This window comes from Schistocerca serialis, chromosome 4 (assembly GCF_023864345.2).
Source record: "Schistocerca serialis cubense isolate TAMUIC-IGC-003099 chromosome 4, iqSchSeri2.2, whole genome shotgun sequence".
Lineage (NCBI taxonomy): Eukaryota > Metazoa > Arthropoda > Insecta > Orthoptera > Acrididae > Schistocerca > Schistocerca serialis.
In genome coordinates, this window is record NC_064641.1 from 375,261,979 (window position 1) to 375,282,069 (window position 20,091).

Genomic DNA, 20,091 nt, shown 5'->3' on the forward strand with positions numbered 1-20,091 from the left:
TATCTGAAAAACTTAAACAATAACATCTGCTTTCCGACAGGACGCTACAGTGAGCGGGATGCATGCCATTTTCCATGTCAATGTTGTTCATAACATCTGCTTTCCGTCTGTGCGCTGCAGTGAGCGGGATATTTGCATGCCGTGTATACGCTGCTGCGAGCAGCTATAGTATTTACACCACGAGTACAGAACGCGCTGTGAGAGACGTTGACGTTCTTAGAATTCTAGCGTTACCCTAGGGAGAGTATGTCGTTGATCCAGGACTCACTTTTGTCTTGAGTGACAGAGAGTACCTGAATCAGCATCTTTCGTGGAATAATCGTGCTGTAGCCAGCAGCCATTAAAGCTTGTCCGAGTTGACTAGTTTCACCTGTGAAATTAGTGTCAATGAGCTAATATGTACTCTTCAGACTTATGTAAAGAATTCTTTAGTGAATAGGTATAAAAATACACTCCTGGAAATGGAAAAAAGAACACATTGACACCGGTGTGTCAGACCCACCATACTTGCTCCGACACTGCGAGAGGGCTGTACAAGCAATGATCACACGCACGCCACAGCGGACACACCAGGAACCGCGGTGTTGGCCGTCGAATGGCGCTAGCTGCGCAGCATTTGTGCACCGCCGTCGTCAGTGTCAGCCAGTTTGCCGTGGCATACGGAGCTCCATCGCAGTCTTTAACACTGGTAGCATGCCGCGACAGCGTGGACGTGAACCGTATGTGCAGTTGACGGACTTTGAGCGAGGGCGTATAGTGGGCATGCGGGAGGCCGGGTGGACGTACCGCCGAATTGCTCAACACGTGGGGCGTGAGGTCTCCACAGTACATCGATGTTGTCGCCAGTGGTCGGCGGAAGGTGCACGTGCCCGTCGACCTGGGACCGGACCGCAGCGACGCACGGATGCACGCCAAGACCGTAGGATCCTACGCAGTGCCGTAGGGGACCGCACCGCCACTTCCCAGCAAATTAGGGACACTGTTGCTCCTGGGGTATCGGCGAGGACCATTCGCAACCGTCTCCATGAAGCTGGGCTACGGTCCTGCACATCGTTAGGCCATCTTCCGCTCACGCCCCAACATCGTGCAGCCCGCCTCCAGTGGTGTCGCGACAGGCGTGAATGGAGGGACGGATGGAGACGTGTCGTCTTCAGCGATGAGAGTCGCTTCTGCCTTGGTGCCAATGATGGTCGTATGCGTGTTTGGCGCCGTGCAGGTGAGCGCCACAATCAGGACTGCATACGACCGAGGCACACAGGGCCAACACCCGGCATCATGGTGTGGGGAGCGATCTCCTACACTGGCCGTACATCACTGGTGATCGTCGAGGGGACACTGAATAGTGCACGGTACATCCAAACCGTCATCGAACCCATCGTTCTACCATTCCTAGACCGGCAAGGGAACTTGCTGTTCCAACAGGACAATGCACGTCCGCATGTATCCCGTGCCACCCAACGTGCTCTAGAAGGTGTAAGTCAACTACCCTGGCCAGCAAGATCTCCGGATCTGTCCCCCATTGAGCATGTTTGGGACTGGATGAAGCGTCGTCTCACGCGGTCTGCACGTCCAGCACGAACGCTGGTCCAACTGAGGCGCCAGGTGGAAATGGCATGGCAAGCTGTTCCACAGGACTACATCCAGCATCTCTACGATCGTCTCCATGGGAGAATAGCAGCCTGCATTGCTGCGAAAGGTGGATATACACTGTACTAGTGCCGACATTATGCATGCTCTGTTGCCTGTGTCTATGTGCCTGTGGTTCTGTCACTGTGATCATGTGATGTATCTGACCCCAGGAATGTGTCAATAAAGTTTCCCTTTCCTGGGACAATGAATTCACGGTGTTCTTCTTTCAATTTCCAGGAGTGTATTTTTTTCTATAAACGGTGACAGATACACTAGGTGATAAAGAGTATCCGGACACGTGACTGAAAATGACTTACAAGTTTGTGGCGCCCTCCATCGGCAATGCTGGAATTCAGTATGATGTTGGCCCACCCTTAGCCTTGATGACTGCTTCCACTCTCGCAGGCGTACGTTCACTCTGGTGCTGGAAGGTTGCTTGGGGAATGGCAGACCTTTCTTCACGGAGTGCTGCACTGAGGAGAGGTATCGATGTTGGTCGGTGAGGCCTGGCACGAAGTCGTCGTTCCAAAACATCCCGAAGGTGATTGTAGGATTCAGGTCAGGACTCTGTGCAGGCTAGACCTTTACAGGGATGTTACTGTCGGATAACCACTCCGCCACAGGCTGTGCATTATGAACAGGTGCTCGATCGTGTTGAAAGATGCAATCGCCATCTCCGAATTGCTCTTCAACTGTGGAAGCAAGAAGGTGCTTAAAACATCAATGTAGGCATGTGCTGTGATAGTGCCACGCACAATATCAAGGGGTGCAAGACCCCTTCAAGAAAAACAGGATCACACTACACCACCGCCTCCGAATTTTACTGTTGGCACTAGACACGCTGGCAGATGAAGTTCACCTGGCATTCGCCATACACACCCCCTGCCATCGGATCGCTACATTGTGTAAAGTGACCGTCACACCACACAACGTTTTTCCACTGTTCAGTCCTCCAATGTTTACGCTCCTTACACCAAGCGAGGCGTCGTTTAGCATTTAGCAGCGTGATGTGTGGCTTATGGGCAGCCGCTCAACCATGAAATCCAAGTTTTCTCACCTTCCGCCCAACTGTCATAGTACTTCCAGTGGATCCTGATGCAGTTTGAAATTCCTCTGTGATGGTCTGGATGGCTGTCTGCCTATTACACATTACGACCTTCTTCAACTGTCGGCGGTCTCTGTCAGTCAACAGACGAAGTCGGCCTGTACGCTTTTGTGCTGTACGTGTCCCTTCACGTTTCCATTTCATTATCACATCGGAAACAGTGAACATAGGGATGTTTAGGAGTGTGGAAATCTCGCGTACAAACGTATGACACAAGTGACACCCAATCACCTGACCACGTTAGAAGTCTGTGAGTTCCGCAGGGCGCCCCACTCTGTTCTCTCACGATGTCTAATGACTACTGAGGTCGCTGATACAGAGTTCCTGGCAGTAGGTGGCAGCAGAATGCACCTAATATGAAAAATGTATGTTTTTTTGGGTGTCCGGATACTTTTGATCACATAGTGTGTATTATTGCGCCTATACACTACGCATAGAATTCTTCAGGCGAAGCTCGTTGGATGTTTCAACGGCCGCATCTACAAGCACTGTCATTTATTCCTTGGGATACATTATTATCAGGTTTTCGGACTTTATGTAACCCTACGCTGCCTTAAGGATCATCCAATCTCGTCGCAGGACTGTAATTGCACGTACATAGACTTCCTTGATTCTACGAGGACAAATAAAGCGCCTTTCTAGATTATCCGTAAAGACGAATACTGAATTTATATGGCGTAATCGCTGCTGAAATAAGAGATTTTCTGAACCAGCACGGCAGTTTCTAGCAATTCTTCACATTTGTGAGCTACATAAAAAACAATTCACTAGCAAAGAAATACTTAAGTAATAAATTTAACTCAAAATTAAACTATGTGAAGATAGTAACTGTTCTCGAAAGAATCCTGATGACCATGCAACTTCTCTAAAATAAATGATAATTAATTAATTGAAACCCTCAGCTGTCTCAGCAGGAGATTCCGGGTTCGAGTCCCGGTCGGGGCACACGTTTTCAGCTGTCCCCGTCGAGGTATATCAACAACACCTGTCGGCAGCTGAGGGTTTCAATCAATTATCATCAAAGTTAAACGTTTCGTAATAATAATAGTAATAATAATTGAGAACAATAATTTGTTTTTTTAGTACTTCTACTTTACAGCTCAACTGTTCTGAGCCTCCGATACCCATTTCGTAGAGGAACAGCAGCTGCTGAGAGGCAGCTGCAAGCTCTGCCGCCAAAATTGTCTGCAAGTGTTCTATTCCGTCGGGCTGCTGCGGGCAGAAATTGTAAATTTGTGGTAAGATCATATGGGACCAAACTGCTTAGTTCATCGATCCCTTACACACTACCTAATCTAACTTAGTTTAACTTACGCTTAGGACAACACACACCCATGCCCGAGGAAGGACTCGAACCTCCGACGGGAGAGCCGGGCGGACTGCGACAAGGCGCCTCAGACCGTGCGGCTTGCGGGCATATGTCGGCCCTGCTGTTTGGTGGTTAATCTTGGTCTACGCATTACTGGCCTACGACGTACATCTCCTGTGTCTCAAAATCGCCGCTAAAGCCTGGAAACGACGCTTTGTGGCACAGCCAAGGAAACTGAGATTTTGGTCTGTGTCTGGCCTGCTCCCAGGCTGCCGAGTATTCCCCCCTGCAAAACAGAGTCCAAATGGCTTCCTTAGGGCATTACGTTGTCAACTACACCCAGTAACTACACTCTGCTCACTACGAATGGACAAACAAAAATGATGTTGGGTAAATGCTAAACTTTTCTTTTTCGATTTTCGCAAAGTATAAAACGTCTTCACTCCTTCCGACCTGATCATGTAAGTGTAAAAAAGCTGTGGAATGTTTTCAAAGAGATAGTATCAACATCAATTGAGAGATATATACCACATAAATTAATAAGTGATGGTACTGATCCGCCATGGTACCCAAAACGGATCAGATCGTTGTTGCAGAAGCAACGAAAAGAGCAAGCCAAATTTAAAAGAACGCAAAATCCCCAAGATTGGCAAAGTTTTACAGAAATTGGAAGTATAGCGCGTACTTCAATGCGAGATGCTTTTAATAATTTCCACAACGAAATTCTGTCTCGAAATCTGGCAGAAAACCCAAAGAGACTCTGGTCATACATAAAGCACACCAGTCGCAAGACGCAATCAATACCTTCACTGGGTGATAAAAACGATGAAGTCACTGATGACAGTGCCACTAAAGCAGAGTTATTAAACACGATTTTCCGAAACTCCTTCACCCAAGAAGACCAAGTAAATATTCTTGAATTCCAATCGAGAACAACTGCCAAAATGAGAAACATAGAAGTAGACATCCTCGGTGTAACAAAGCAGCTTAAATCACTTAATAAACGCAAGGCCTTCGGTCCAGACTGTATACCAGTCAGGTTACTCTCAGAGTATGCTGATAAAATAGCTCCATCTTTAGCAGTTATATACAACCACCCGCTCACAGAAAGATCCGTGCCTAAAGACTGGAAAATTTGCTCAAGTCACACCAATACCCAAAAGGGGGAGTAGCAGCAATCCGCTGAATTACAGGCCTATATCACGAACGTCGGTTTGCAGTAGGGTTTTGGAACATATACCGTATTCGAACATTATGAATTACCTGGAAGAAAACGATTTATTGACACACAGTCATCATGGATTCATTAAATATCGTTCTTGTGAAACACAACTACCTCTTTATATTCATGAAGTAATAAGTGCTATCGACAGGGGATGTCAAAGTGATTCCATATTTTTAGATTTCCAAAAGGGTTTTGACACCGTTCCTCACAAGCGTTTTCTAACCAAACTGCGTGCCTACGGAGTATCGCCTCAGTTGTGCGACTGGATTCGTGATTTCCTGTCAGACAGGTCACAGTTTGTAGTAATAGACGGAAAGTCATCGAGTAAAACAGAAGTAGTATCCGGCGTTCCCCAAGGAAGTGTTATAGGCCCTCTATTGTTCCTTATCTATATTAACGACATACGAGACAATCTGAGTAGCTGTCTTAGATTGTTTGCAGCTTATGCTGTCAATTACCTTCTTTTAAACTCATCAGATAACCAAAACGAACTGCAAAATGATTTAGACAAGATATCTGTGTGCTGCGAAAAGTGGCAATTGACTCTTAATAAAGAAAAGTGTGACGTTATTCACGTGAGTACTAAAAGAAGTCAGCTAAATTTCGATTACGTGATAAGTCACACAAATTTGAAAGCTGTAAATTCAGCTAAATACTTAGGGATTACAATTACAAATAACCTAAATTGGAACGATTACATAGATAACACTGCGATTCATTGGCAGAACACTTAGAAGGTGCAACGGGTCTACTAAAGAGACTGCTTACACCACGCTTGTCCGCCCTATTCTGGAGTATTGCTGTTCGGTGTGGGATCCGCATCAGGTGGGACTGACGGATGACATCGAAAAAGTACAAAGAAGGGCAGCTCGTTTTGTATTATCTCGAAATAGGGGAGATAGTGTAACAAAATGGTTCAAATGGCTCTGAGCACTATGGGACTTAACTTCTGAGGTCATCAGTCCCATAGACCTTAGAACTACTTAAACCTATTTAACCTAAGGACATTACACACAGCCATGACCGAGGCAGGATTCGAACCTGCGACCGTAGCGGTCGCGCGGTTCCAGACTGTAGCGCCTAGAACCGCTCGGCCACACCGGCCGGCCAGATAGTGTCACAGACATGATACGTGAATTGGAGTGGCAATCATTAAAACAAAGGCATTTTTAGTTGCGACGAGTTCTTCTCATGAATTTCAATCACCAGTGTTCTCCTCCTCTTGATGACCTCATAAGTTAAGTCCCATAGTGCTCAGAGCCATTTGAACCATTTTTTAATACACTTAGTACATTGAGGGGAAAACTTTTTGCCGTATCGAGTGGCACATTGGTTTCGTCCGCGCCCAGAGTCATGCTTGGTAGCTTTTCGCAATGGCACTACGAGACGGCAAGCTGCCCGCTCACATCATTAACGGCAAGTGACGCTGGGGCCGAAGCGGAAGGAGCTGTGGCCGACTGCAGGAGGTTACTGGAGAGATGTGGAGATCTTTTTCTTTTAGACTGCGAGGAGAAAATTAATGAAATGTTATCAATTTAGTGAAAAAGTTGCTTCAAATTTAAATGGTACTACCATTACTTAATAGTAAACAAACTGAACACATTAATTTGAGGACGATTTTCTTTCTTTGGCATTATTAGGGCAATGAAAACTAGGTCAGACAAAAAGTGTTAATGTTACAAATTACTTTTCCCATAAAATGCTTTTAACTAAAGGTGGAAGGTGACGAACAATAATGAAAACTCTGAACCAATGGCCGATAATTCGCCCCAGATGTCAAATGTGGGTAATGTTACTCGGACTGCAATCTTTACACTGCAATACTTCGCACTAGCGCTCGCAGCAAATAAGAAATCTATTAACGTCACTTTCCCCGAATGTGCTGTCACTCTATGAAATCATCTCAGAATCATTCCCTACCCTCAGTCACATCAGGGAGCATCTCAAATAAAATTCATACTCAGTTCAGTACGTCCACCATCAACGCTCTGCAATCGACGACCACTTGCCACTCTTCCTCGCAGCAGACTCTGTCGTCTACTCCTTATACAATCGCTGGTAACCAAAGAGTAACACGCCTTTCATGTCTTCAGGCATCCAAAGGAGCTCACAATGGGAAACATTAAAACAAAACTGGCATCTCGCTTGATACAAAAAGGTTAGCAAGATTGATTGTGGTCTGTTGAAAATTTTTTGTGCACTGCTTTCATAAATGCCTTCAAAACAACAGAAGGTTAATACTTCGCCATATTACGATGTCATGGTTAATGCTTACAAAAGCGAAGCAAATAAATAACAGGGTAATTGTTTTTGAGTGCCAATAACGGTATGTGGTGGTCCTACACGAACCTGCCAATGCCTCTGAGTGTGCTTTGGCCCATTGAGTGTTTCAGATACTTCTACAGTGACTTCCTATTCTTGCCTTTATTCACGACACAAACACGCGAGAAGTTATCGTTATACACTACTGGCCATTAAAATTTCTACACCACGAAGATGACGTGCTACAGACGCGAAATTTAACCGACATGAAGAAGATGCTGTGATATGCAAATGATTAGCTTTTCAGAGAATTCACACAAGGTTGGTGCCGGTGGCGACACCTACAACGTGCTTACATGAGGAAAGTTTCCAACCGATTTCTCATACACAAACAGCAGTTGACCGGCGTTGCCTAGTGAAATGTTGTTGTGATGCCTCGTGTAAGGAGGTGAAATGCGTACCATCAAGTTTCCGACTTTGATAAAGGTCGGATTGCAACCTGTCGCGATTGCGGTTTATCGTGTCGCGACATTGCTGCTCGCGTTGGTCGAGATCCAATGACTGTTAGCAGAATATGGAATCGGTGGGTTCAGGAGGGTAATACGGAACGCCGTGCTGGATCCCAACGGCCTCGTATCACTAGCAGTCCAGATGACAGGCATCTTATCCGCATGGGTGTAACGGATCGTGCAGCCACGTCTCGATCCCTGGGTCAACAGATGCGGACGTTTGAAAGACAACAAACATCTGCACGAACAGTTCGACGACGTTTGCAGCAGAATGGACTATCAGCTCAAAGACCATGGCTGCGGTTACCCTTGGCGCTGCATCACAGACAGGAGCGCCTGCGATGCTGTACTCAACGACGAACCTGGGTGCACGAATAGCAAAACGTCATTTTTTCGGATGAATCCAGGTTCTGTTTACAGCATCATGATGGTTGCATCCGTGTTTGGCGACATCGCGGTGAACGCACATTGGAAACGTGTATTCGTCATCGCCATACTGGCGTATCACCCGGCGTGATGGTATGGGGTGCCATTGGTTACACGTCTCGGTTACCTCTTGTTCGCATTGACGGCACTTTGTACAGTGGACGTTACATTTCAAATGTGTTACGACCCGTGGCTCTACCTTTCATTCGATCCCTGCGAAACCCTACTTTTCAACAGGATAATGCACGACCGCATGTTGCAGGTCCTGTACGGACCTTTCTGGAAACGGGAAATGTTGCCCTGGCCAGCACATTCTCCAGATCTCTCACAAATTGAAAACGTATGGTCAATGGTGGCCGAGCAACTGGCTCATCGCAATACGCCAGTCACTACTCTTGATAAACTGTGGTATCGTGTTGAAGCTGCATGGGCAGCTGTACCTGAACACGCCATCCAAGCTCTGTTTGACTCAATGCCCAGGCGTATCATGGCCGTTATTACGGCCAGAGGTGGTTGTTCTGGGTACTGATTTCTGAGGATCTATGCACCCAAATTGCGTGATAATGTAATCACATGTCAGTTCTAGTATAATATATTTGTCCAATGAATACCCGTTTATCATCTGCATTTCTTCTTGGTGTAGCAATTTTAATGCCCAGTAGTGTAGTTTGGGCAGTTACAGCCAAATACGGTGGTAAGTTCAGTACTGAAAATCATTTATTATATATCACTTGGTGTAAATTACATTTGATGTGACAAACAAGTTTCACGCGCAAGTTCGAAAATATTATGTAAGATACGCATCAATAGGATTTGTGTACTTGTCTTCTTCTTCTTCTTCTGCCTTTACAAGACTGTCTGGATTTTCGCTTCTTTAACGATGTCCCTCGATTCTGCCCTCTCCTTTACTTTCGTTCTCCATCCTCTGATTCCGAGGGCTCTGATGTTTCCTTCCACGTCATCCATCCATTGCTTACGTGGTCTTCCTTTTCATCTTCTTCCTGTAGGTTTGCTTTGGAATACTTTCTTTGTAGTTCTTGTGTTCTCCATACTTAGGACATGTCCCAGCCAGGCTACTCTTCTGCTTTCAATTAGTCTTACTATATCAACTCCTTGTATGAGATCATCCAACTCATTATTGTCCCTTGCGTTCCAGGTACCATCATTATTTCGGATCCGTAGTGTTCTTCATTCAAATACTCTGAGTTGTTTTTCAGCTGTGCTCGTTAGCGTCCATGCGCCACATCCATACGTAAACACTGGCCTAATCATAATCTTATGCATAATATATAGGAAGGTAGTATCTGTTCCCGAAAGAACAGTTAACATTGATGACCATGCAGCTTCTCTAGAATGAAATGATAATTAATGCGACACTCTAGCTGCAACCAGGCTCTGATATATATATATATATATATATATATATATATATATATATATATATATATATATATATTTATTTATTTTTTTTTTTTTTTTTTTTTTTTTTTTTTTTTTTTTTTTTTTTTTTTTTTTTTGAGGTGTCCGTTCGCTTGCTGGCGGAGGCAGGGCAGGGTGGGCAGGGACCGCAACCCGAGGCTTGGCCACCACGTCTCCACCGTCCCTTTCCTGGGATTGTGGACGAAGATTTGAAACGGATTTAGTTTAGGGTTTTTCTTGTCTATTGATTTTTAGTCTTTCATAGGTGCTAAACACAATATACAGTAGCTGAAGGTGCCATTCAACACATTCAAACGAAAAAAAAAACGGCTCCCAGCGCCGTCTAGATTTAATGAATTCACTAGAAAAAGAAAGAAAAAAGGAAACAGTACTCTGCAACGGCCCTGTTGGCGTGTATCCAGCCGGCTTCTCATTAACTTAAAAACTATGTATAGTCCACTGAATTACATTAGGCTTGAACGTTAGTTTCTGAACGTTGAGCTATCTCCACATTTCAATTCTCATACCCGGAACACCCCAACTAGCCGGAGGGTCCGTGAATGACGAACCCAAGTAACTGGAAAAAACATGTTCTGTATTTCACTTGTTGCCGCAAGATATCGTGTTGCTCTTGCAGTACGTACCAGAAGTCTATGACGTTCTTGTCGTCGGTGAGATACAAATAATACGTTGCATCTCCTTTATCAAGTTTACGGCATTTGTCCTGGTGGTGGGAAAGTATACTTTGTCCAGGAACAGGAGATCACCAGCTTTGATCGCCGTGCGCGCCTTACGCAGTAAAAGGACCAGCATTTTCCTCGTTAGAAGCCAACAGTCGATAGCCCTGAAACAAACCAAACGGTGGTCGTCGGCGTGTCGACCAGATGAATAGAATGCAGTCGTTGACGGTTCTTGGATTTCCCCTTCACCACTACAAACCAAAATCCGCGTACCTTAGTAGGGAGAGAGAGAAGATGGACCGCTCTCCATATTGTCTGCCACTGTATCTCTGGGTACTTCTTTTCGGCCACATTGCGAGATTGTTGCTGAAGGAAGCTTCGATATATGTCTTTCGTTGTAGGCAGCCTGGGCTCCGGCCAACTGTCCTGAACCTAACTGTAATCGACGAAGAAGTCCCGAAGGTGTGCGAGCGGTGCAATGATATGGCCTATATTGACTGGTGGGCAGAGTGATTGGGGAGCCACTTACTTGATCACAGCGCCCATTAAGGTGACGTGCTCGGTTTTCCAATAGCGTTGCATCGTACTAAGAAATAGCGCACGCGCCCTGTTCTTCACGTTTACGAGTCCAGTGCCCCCTGCTCTCGGCGGCAGCGTCAAGGTATCGTAGCGGATTTTGAAGAGGTCAGCACTTACGAAATGTCCGAAGGCGGACTGTAGTCTTGACGTGATCGTGGTGGGCAACGGCAGTATGTGTGCAAGTGACTTATTTTCGGCGCCAAGTAGACGATGACATAATGTGCGTGATGGAACATATCTATGGCGCGCATGCATGTTGACGTACCAATGCGCGAATCTGCCGCAGTAGCCGTCTATAATTATCCGCCGCTGTACGTCGTATGTTTCCATGGAATACCACTCCCAAACACTTGAGTGTGGGGACCTTGGTGATGGGCACTGCTGTCGCTGGTGGCAGTCCTCTGCCACTTCCATATATCGGGTCTTCCGTAGATTGATGACACTACCCGTTACCACTCCATACTGCTGGAGCCATTCCAGCGTCGCCTGGATTTCGTCTTCTGACTTGACCAAAAGAACGACGTTGTCTGCGTATGCGCCGCATTGGAAGGATGCGGTCCGTAGTTGGATACCTTCAAGTCGCCGTCAGCAAATAAGGTGGCTGAAAGGGGGCAACCTTCCGCACTGAGCACTGGATGGTCAAATATTCGGAGCTAACACCCTTCACCAAAACTCTCGAGGTTGCGCCATTAATCAACCTCATGATCGTGTCCACAAACTGGAGGGGGATTCCCATCCTTTCTATGACTCCTCGAAGGAACACATGGTCGACTCAGTCGAAAGCGTGATCGAAATCCACTGCCATGAGGGCTCCTCGTAGTCGACATGCCGACATCAATGCTATAACATCTCTGTATACCCCTAGCGCTGTGTGTATATTGCTCTTCCCACCTAGACACATTTATTCTAAATGTATTTAGTCCTATATCGCCGCTTGAAGGCGAACACGGAGGATAAGTGCCAAGATTTTGTAGTCTCCATTCAATAATGTGAAAGGCCGGTAGTCTTGTGGTCTACGACCACCACTTGGTTTTGGAACGGGCAGCATGATACCCTCTTTGAACTCGGTAGGGACACGTAAGGTAGGCGTTAAGAATTCATTGTACATCTGTACCCACGTCGTTCCCATCAGAGGAGCAAAAGTGCGGTAGAACTCTAGAGGGAGGCCATCCGGTCTAGGGGATTTGTTTAACACACCACACTTTAGGGCAGCGTCCAAATCATCTACGGTGATTCAGCCATAAGGCTGCCCACTTCAGTGGGATGCTCTTCCGCTGGCATTCCGCGAAGCACGTCTGTCAATCCTGCTCTGTCCAGCTGGTCCTCCGCATTGAAACTGCGGTAGTGGTGACCAGAAGCACGTGCAATATCCTTCTGCAACGTAGCCCGCGATCCATCGGCCATTCGACGTCCCGTATAAGTGTACGTCGCCACTGCCTTCTTTCTCTCAGTATATAGTGGAACGACGGCCGTTCGTTGCGTAATCCGTCGAGCATCCTCGCACGTACTTTAACTCCTTCCAAAAAATGATTCAAATGGCTCTGAGCACTATGGGACTTAACATCTATGGTCATCAGTCCCCTAGAACTTAGAACTACTTAAACCTAACTAACCTAAGGACATCACACTACACCCAGCCATCACGAGGCAGAGAAAATCCCTGCCCCCGCCGGGAATCGAACCCGGGAACCCGGGCGTGGGAAGCGAGAACGCTACCGCACGACCACGAGATGCGGGCGTAACTCCTTCCATCTTCACTGCCGTAAGATGCAGCAGTTGTGCTTTGCTACGTTGGACAACCTGCTGACAGTCGGCAGACGGTGGTTGCTTCGTCAACTCACGTAGCGCTGTGAAATAAAATTCAGAAGTCGCCCGTTGCCAGTGTTACTTATCTTGACCATATCGAGTGAACGTTCTGCGTAAAGCCGTTTCGACGCAGCAGAGCCACCATTTAAGCGTTGAATCATACGAACGTTGACGCCGTTCACATTGTCGCCATGTGACATCAACCTAGTTTTCATCCTGCAGGTGGGTAACGTTGAGCTTCCATGGGCCCCTACTGCGCCATGTCTTCCGTCGTAGCAGAGCGATGGTGCAGATGTAAGCCTAGTGGTCTGTAAACGCCGTAGGCCATACCTCGGCGTCAATCGTCGCCTTGCGTAGCCCACGTGACACATACACCCTGTCGAGTCGACTAGCTGAGCGGCTTGTGAAGCACGTATATCCGCGGCTGTCGCCGTGCGTAATTTCCCAGGTGTCATGCAGCGCAAGATCCCAGACCAGCGTCTGTAACGCCGGGCAAGGAACGAAGTGTGGACGTTGGTCCTCGGGCCGCAGAACGAAATTGAAGTCACCGCCGACAATATAATTTTCCTGATATCCTCGAAATAGCGGCGACACTTCCTCTGTGTAAAAGGTTGTGTGTTCGTGTCTCTTGGTCGAACCAAACGGTGCGTAAACATTCACCGAACGTACATCCCCTACAGTCAGGGCAACACCACGGATCGATGGTAAGTATTCCACATCTTCCGCCACTATTCCTTCTCGTAACAGTACGGCTATGCCACCGCTATTGTCTTAACCTGTTAAACGATAGACGTCATAACCGTAAAACTCAACTGGGGCATCGTTTCGTACCTCCTGCAGAAAAACTATGTTGACGTCCGCTGCCAACAGCATATCTTGCAGCATTTGTATCTTTACTGAGGTGCTAATACCATTGATGTTAACTGTGCCAATAAGGTAGACGTGAGCATCTTATCGGTTGTGCACTGCTGGGAGTTTACGCGTCTACTGATCGGCCGTCGACGGAGCGTTCTTCCTGGACCGGGACCACACGACAAGGCCTCATTGGCCGCCATGGGCAAGGTTCCCTCCCGAATCGTTGTCGGTGGGAGCCAACGACTGAACGTCGTCCTCCTACATCTCATCAGTTTGTTCCATTTCTTGTGCTCAATCTCCTAAAGCACTGGTGAGGACACCCGCTCTCGACAGGCGTTCGACTGCAGGTGGGATCTCATCCTGTTGCATATCTGTATCCGTCACGTCTCGTTGTTGTGGCGGCTTCTCCACGGTTTGTAGCACCGGCGCTGTGGATCTGATGTCGTCCTGGCCTGGCGGTGGAAACGAATCTTGATCATTCCCAGTGTCTTGTTCGTCGCCTCGGCTGTGTTGCTCATCTTCTGTGGACAGCCGTCTCTTCTTTTGTTTCTTTGACCGCTGTTTTCGTGGTGGAGCTTCCGCGTCTGCTGAGGGATGCGGTTCAGTGTGATTCTCTTGCGGATCCGCTTCAGTGTCTGATGATGGGTTCGACTGGGGGTCCATGGCCCCGCAGCTGTTGTGGGGGGTCTGGCTGTTGGTGTGAAAAGGCCATTTGCGCCGTCAGTGACGTGAGATCGGGGGCCATACTCGCAGAGTCTACAGGCAACGGCTTGTTATGCACGTCGCCCACGTCGTTACGTAGCGCTTCCACGTACGTAATAGGCAGCGACGTCATCTGCTGTGGCGGTTGCTGAGTGTCGCGAAGTAGCTGTACTATATGTCGCTGAAGACTGTCAGTTCGGACATGGCCCTCCTGCCCGCAGCCAGAGCAGGTTTTCGGTTGAGCATCGTATATAACGATGGTTCGGCAGCCACCTATTGTGACATAAGATGGTATTTGCTTCTGGAGTTCAATTCTTATTTGGCGCACTCCGTTGAGTACGGGATACGTCTCGAAGCTGGTCCATTCCTCCGCAGCATGATTAAGGACCGTACCGTAAGGGCGAAGTGCTGCGATAACCATGTCCGCAGTAACTTCGAACGGAAGTTCGAATACGCGTACCGTTCTCACTCCGAGACCGGCATGATCAACAGAAACCACACCCACGTTCCCGTCGGCGTGGCAAAAGCGGTAACCTTCGGTGGATCGGCGGATAAGTCTGTCGGACGCCGAGTTTTAAGTATACGACGCTGACCACTATTGATAGGTGAATTCCTATCAGCTCCCGTGGATCTAGTTTTACCAATTCATGCATGAAACGTTCGATTTCGTGCTCTTTTGGTCTTGTGTATTGTGCGTCAAATGTGAACTTAATAGTCGCCTTCCGGTAAGAAAGAGCCACCGTTATCTGTAGTAATCAAAACACCGCTATGCGAAGCCTCACGAATGTAAACAAAGCTCGCGTTAAACGGGGCGCGGCCGGTGCGCTAGGCACGTCAGAGCCGCTACAACGCCGAAGGCGGACTGTCCATCTGAGCCACCGAGGGCACAGGGGACAGTGCGCCTGCGGGGACTTATCCCTTGCACGCTCACCGTGAGACCCACATTCCCAACATGTCCACACACTACATTCGTAGTGCGCCTAATAGATGTTTGCCCATCACACTCATTACTCGTGGCAAAATAATCTACCAAGTTCCACGAACGCACGCACATACGCTATCCCCCAACTCGTACGTGACTTCGTAGCTTAATCTGCCACGAGTAATGAGTGAAATGGGCAAACATCTGTTAGGCGCACTACGAATGTAGTGGTGTGGACATGTTGGGAATGGGGGTCTCACAGGGAGCGTGCAAGGGGATAAGTCCCTGCAGGCGCACTATGCTCTGTGCCCTCGGTGGCTCAGATGGTTAGAGCGTCTGCCATGTAAATAGGAGATCCTGGGTTCGAGTCCCAGTCGAGGCACACATTTTCAACACGTCCCCAATGACGCATATCAACGCCTGGTTGCTGTTAGGGAATTGATTTACTTATTATACATAATAATTTTGAGCTGTCGGATTGCCATTCTAGATGTCAATAGCAAAGGGCCACTTAATATGTGGGCTTTCATTTAAGTGGACATTACTAATGTCAGCCCCCAAATACTCAAAGGCCTTTACATGCTGAAAATTAAAACCTGCAGCTGACCATTTCTCCATGTTACTGCACCCTGATCTATAGAATTTCATGTATTTCGTTTTTAATTCGTTAATTTCCAGTCCCCTATGCTGTGCGGCTTATTTCAGTTCCTTAACTACTCTCTACAGTGACATCCTTCATTTACCAGTAACTGCTAAGTCATCAGCGTATGCAGCCAACTGTGTGGTTCTTATATCTATGGCTCCAGATATTTCCAGTTGAGCCACGCTGGCCCCTGCTTATGCGTTGATTTAAACTTTCACTGGTACTCCGCGTTTGGTTTCCCGCGGTTATTGTGGTTATGCCGTGGTTCTTCCTCTTTCTACGTGTGGCAGCAGCGGTGTGTATTGATATTCGCACCTAGTACTGTCTTTGGTCTGGTTCTTATAGTTTCCGGCTAGCCGATGTGCGCCAGTCGGTCGGTTGGTGTGGATCAGCCAGGAAACCTCCTCGCAGGACAGTGGACCGGGCCCGCTGGCGATCTCTACGCAGTGTTGGAGTGTGTGGGAGTTATTCCGATTGCTACGAGGTTCGTGGTTCACCGACCCAGGACATCAGAGTTGAGTGGTGATTTAATTACCGAAGCCAGTCTGTTCACATTGTGCCGTTGGTTTTCATGGTTGGCTGTTGGGGGTATTCCCGTGAGCAACAGCGAGTGTTCGAGTTGACGAAAGTTCAGCCACCATCCGCTGGAGTTTAGCTCTATCTTGGTGATTTGGTGTCCAAGTGCAGTGTGCTCCCTGCCGCCGTTGGATAAGCAGCTGCCTGCAGCAAGTCGTATACTCTTGGCTCACTTATTTGTTACATAGTTTAATTTATAATTTCTTTGCGTGTTTTTGGGTACTTGCATTGCTTAATTCATAAATTTCAGGCGTATTGTAGTATTTGAGAGTTGTAGCATCGCATTTAAGTACCTGAATAGTGTAAAATCGCGTTGTCTCCTTCTGCCGCCGAGCAGTGTGTCAGCAGTGTGCAAGTAGCAGCATTACTGCATTTACTAGGCAATCTTGTACTTTAATAACCGTTTAAATTTGGTGTCGAATTCTTTGTGCTCTCTGTAGATTAGTTCAGATGTTTTTTGCACAACAGTATTTAGCATGGATAGGGACTGCGACTGCTGTGTTCGTATGCGGGCTGAGCTGCCATCCCTTCGCTCCCAGCTTCAGGCAGTGTTGGCTTCAGTCACACGACTTGAGGCTGTTGCCAATGGGCATCACTGTGGGGGTCCGGATGGGGGTTTGTCGGGGACGGCCAGCTAGTCCCACGCATCCCCCGATCGGACAAAGGCTGTGGCTGCCCGGGATACTGCCCACATTGAGGCTGACCCCTCATCCATGGTAGAGTGGGAGGTCGTCTCGAGGTGTGGCAGGGGGCGAAAGACATTCCGGAGCGCTGAACGGAAGATCTCTCCAGCTTCTCTGACAAACCGGTTTCAGGTTCTGTCTCCGACTGATACTGATCTTCGGCCGGACGTGGCTGCATGTCCTGTTCCAGAGGTTGCCCCTCATTCTGCAAGATCTAGGTGGTCGCAGAGGGTGGGCTTACTGGTAGTTGGGAGCTCCGACGTTAGGCGCCTAATGGGGCCCCTTAGGGATATGGCAGCAAGAGAGGGGAAGAAAACCAATATGCACTCCGTGTGCATACCGGGGGGAGTCATTCCAGATGTGGAAAGGGTCCTTCCGGATGCCATGAAGGGTACAGGGTGCACCCATCTGCAGGTGGTCGCTCATGTTGGCACCAATGATGTGTGTCACTATGGATCGGAGGAAATCCTCTCTGGCTTCCGGCGGCTATCTGATTTGGTGAAGACTGCCAGTCTCGCTAGTGGAATGAAAGCAGAGCTCACCACCTGCAGCATCGTCAACAGGGCTGACTGCGGATCTTCTGTACAGAGCCGAGTGGAGGTCTGAATCAGAGGCTGAGACGGTTCTGCGACCATGTGGGCTGCAAATTCCTCGACTTGCGCCATAGGGTGGTCGGGTTTCGGGTTCCGCTGGATAGGTCAGGAGTCCACGACACACAGAAGGCGGCTACTCGGGTAGCAGGGGTTGTGTGGCATGGACTGGGCGGTTTTTTAGGTTAGATGGCCTCAGGCAAGTACAGAAAGGGCAACAGCCTCAAAGGGTGCGGGGCAAACTAAGGACATGCGGGGACCAAGCAGCAATCGGTATTGTAATTGTAAACCGTCGAAGCTGCGTTAGCAAAGTACCGCAACTTCAAGCGCTGATAGAAAGCACCGAAAGTGAAATCGTTATAGGTACGGAAAGCTGGCTGAAGCTAAATTCTGCCAAAATTTATACAAAGGCACAGTCGGTGTTTAGAAAGGATAGATTGCACGCAACCGGTGGTGGCGTGTTTGTCGCTGTTAGTAGTAGTTTATCCTGTAGTGAAGTAGAAGTGGATAGTTCCTGTGAATTATTATGGGTGGAGGTTACACTCAACAACCGAGGTAGGTTAATAATTGGCTCCTTTTACCGACCTCCCGACTCAGCAGCATTAGTGGCACAACAACTGAGAGAAAATTTGGAATACATTTCACATAAATTTTCTCACCATGTTATAGTCTTAGGTGGAGATTTCAATTTACCAGATACAGACTGGGACATTCAGATGTTTAGGACGGTTGGTAGGGACAAAGCACTGAGTGACATTATACTGAGTGCACTATCCAAAAATTACCTCGAGAAATTAAACAGAGAACCGACTCGTGGAGATAACATCTTGGACCTACTAATAACAAACAGACCTGAACTTATCGACTCTGTAAGCGCAGAACAGGGAATCAGTGATCATACGGCCGCTGCAGCATCCCTGAATATAGAAGTAAATAGGAATATTAAAAAGGGAGGAAGTTTTATATGTTTAGCAAGAGTAATAGAAGGCAGATTTCAGACTACCTAACAGATCAAAACGAAAATTTCTGTTCCGACACTGACAATGTTGACTGTTTATGGAAAAAGTTCAAGGCAATCGTAAAATGCGTTTTAGACAGGTACGTGCGGAGTAAAATTGTGAGGGACGGGAAAAACCCACCGTGGTTCAACAACAAAGTTAGGAAACTACTGCAAAAACAAAGAGATCTTCACTGCAAGTTTAAACGCAGCCAAAACCTCTCAGACAAACAGAAGCTAAACGATGTCAAAGTTAGCGTAAGAAAGGCTATGCGTGAAGCGTTCAGTGAATTCGAAAGTAAAATTCTATGTACCGACTTGACAGAAAGTCCTAGGAAGTTCTGGTCTTACGTTAAATCAGTAAGTGGCTCGAAACAGCATATCCAGACACTCTGGGATGATGGTGGCATTGAAACAGAGGATGGCACGCGTAAAGCTGAAATACTAAACACCTTTCTCCAAAGCTGTTTCTCAGAGGAAGACCGCACTGTAGTTCCTTCTCTAAATCCTCGCACAAACGAAAAAAATGGCTGACATCGAAATAAGTGTCCAAGGAATAGAAAAGCTACTGAAATCACTCAACAGGGAAAAGTCCACTGGACATGACAGGATACCAATTCGATTCTACACAGAGTACGCGAAAGAACTTCCCCCCCCCCCCCCCCCCCCTCTAACAGCCGTGTACCGCAAGTCTCTAGAGGAACGGAAGGTTCAAAATGATTGGAAAAGAGCACAGGTAGTACCAGTCTCCAAGAAGGGTCGTCGAACAGACGCGCAAAACTATAGACCTATATCTTTGACATCGATCTGTTGTAGAATTTTAGAACATGTTTTTTCTCGCGTATCATGTCATTTCTGGAAACCCAGAATCTACTCTGTAGGAATCACCATGGATTGCAGAAACAGCGATCGTGTGAGACCCAGCTCGCTTTATTTGTTCATGGGGCCCTGAAAATATACAGACTCCCAGGTAGACGCCATTTTACTTGACTTCCGGAAGGCGTTCGATACAGTTCCGCACTGTTGCCTGATAAACAAAGCAAAAGCCTACGGAATATCAGACAAGCTGGATTGAAGAGTTTTTAGCAGACAGAACACAGCATGTTGTTCTCAATGGAGAGACATCTACAGACGTTAAAGTAACGTCTGTCGTGTCACAGGGGAGTGTTATGGG